Source organism: Gekko japonicus, unplaced genomic scaffold (assembly GCF_001447785.1).
Source record: "Gekko japonicus isolate JY-2015 unplaced genomic scaffold, Gekko_japonicus_V1.1 scaffold1152, whole genome shotgun sequence".
NCBI lineage: Eukaryota > Metazoa > Chordata > Lepidosauria > Squamata > Gekkonidae > Gekko > Gekko japonicus.
This window is the reverse complement of record NW_015160872.1, coordinates 186,886-188,505: the sequence shown is the minus strand read 5'-3', so window position 1 is coordinate 188,505 and position 1,620 is coordinate 186,886. Positions and strand designations below refer to the sequence as shown.

The window sequence follows — 1,620 nt, the reverse complement described above, 5'->3', positions numbered from 1 at the left end:
GTCTTGCTTTCAAACTGCTAGGTTGGCAGGAGCTGGAACTAGAGACAGGAGCTCACCCTGTCTTGCGGCACCCAGGTCTTGAACCGCTGAACTACTGACCTTCCACAGCCTGCAGTAATCTCAGTGTGAAAGGTGGACTATAGCCAATGTACATAAATAAGACCCATCAAGCACACTAGGTGCCTCTGAGGGTTGCCAACCTCCAGGTGGTGGCTGGAGATCTCCCAGGATTACAGTTGATCTCCAGGCGACAGAAATCAGTCCACCTGAGAAAACGGCCACTCTGGAAGGTGGACTCTATGGCATTGTACCCCACTGAAGTCCTTCCCCTCCCCAAACCCTGCCCTCCTCAGGCTCCCCCCCCCCACCAAAAAAAATCTCCAGGTGTTTCTCTACTCGCAGCTGGCAACCCGAGTTGTAGCATTATGTGAGAAAAGAGTTCTCTCTACCATGATGTAATTGCAGAAACCTCTATCGTGTCCTTCGTTTTAATACAGCTAGAAAGGTCTCTTTGGTGATGGGGGGGGGGGGGGGGTGGAGACTGAATCCCTCTTGGCACAAAATGGGCGCTTAACGGCTTGGTGCTGCTAAAAAAAGAGGGCCTGATTTGTAAATATGTGATTCCCTTCCTCCCCCCTCCTTTGGAAGAAACTACATGCAAATAAAAGCCTTTCCCCGCTATCGGAATCTCTTCCACCGTTGCATAAATTATACCCGGCCGCCCCGCCTTCGTCCCACCTCTTGACCTCCCCGAGCACCGCCCCTTTGACAGTTGGTAACGCCCCCTCCGGGTTTTCGCCCTTTGGCCCGCCCCTCACGCTACGTGCAGAGGCGTGGCTTCGCCGCCGCCGCCGGGGCCTGGGACCCGGATGGCCGTTTAGTCGGTGCTTAGACGCCGAGGCTGCCACTTCGGGCCTTGGACAAATTACAAAGCAGGGGGAGGGGGGGGATAAGTGTAATCCGCCTCCATCCTCCGCCTAGGACTCCCTTCCGCCCCCGGGAAGCTCGTATCCGGAGAGAGCGGACCGAGCCCGATCCGACGAGGTGGGTATCGGCTTGGTTGGTCCCCGGCAAGCCCGTGCTGGGACGGCCAGAAAGCGGCGCTGGTGCAAGCTAAAGGGAATGGGTCGGGGTGAGCCGGCAGAACGTTCAGGCCTCCGCCATCTTGTCCCAGGCTTCATCGTTGTCTGTGTCTGTTGCCCAACCGAATCCGTGGCCATCCGCCCCCCAGGCTGCGCTCTGGACTCCCCCGAATCAGCCCTGCCCTTCCCCGGGCGCTGCCCTCGTTGCTTCGGGTGGGTATTTGCCCCATTGGCGGCGGGGGGGGGGGCAATTGTTAACCCAAGGGGAGCCTCTGGTTTTTTAAAAAAAAAGCCGAGAAAGGGGGGCTCCGTTCTGAAAGACGCGCCCGGCCCTCGAGTCACTCCCGCCCTGCATTGACTCCCCTCGGGAAGAGAAGGAGAAAACGGTTGGGGAGGGAGGGGGAGGCGTCATTAAAGGGGGGGCTGTAAGAGGCCTTCTAGGAACTGGAGACGTAAATTGGATTTCACGTATGCCCCCCACCCCTTTTGGGGGGGCTAAAGAAACTACCGGGATTTAAGGGGAGAGGAATGGCCTAAA

At 57.7% G+C, this 1,620-nt stretch overlaps 1 protein-coding gene across 1 annotated transcript in view; it reads left to right on the top strand.

The window, feature by feature from the left end:
• Positions 1-897: 897 nt before the first annotated feature.
• The window catches only part of PRRC2A (proline-rich coiled-coil 2A), a 38,282-nt gene continuing 37,559 nt past the window's right edge, over positions 898-1,620 (top strand). The window contains 1 exon segment of the mRNA XM_015422514.1: positions 898-1,044. The gene's annotated coding sequence lies outside the window, so the exon portion shown is untranslated.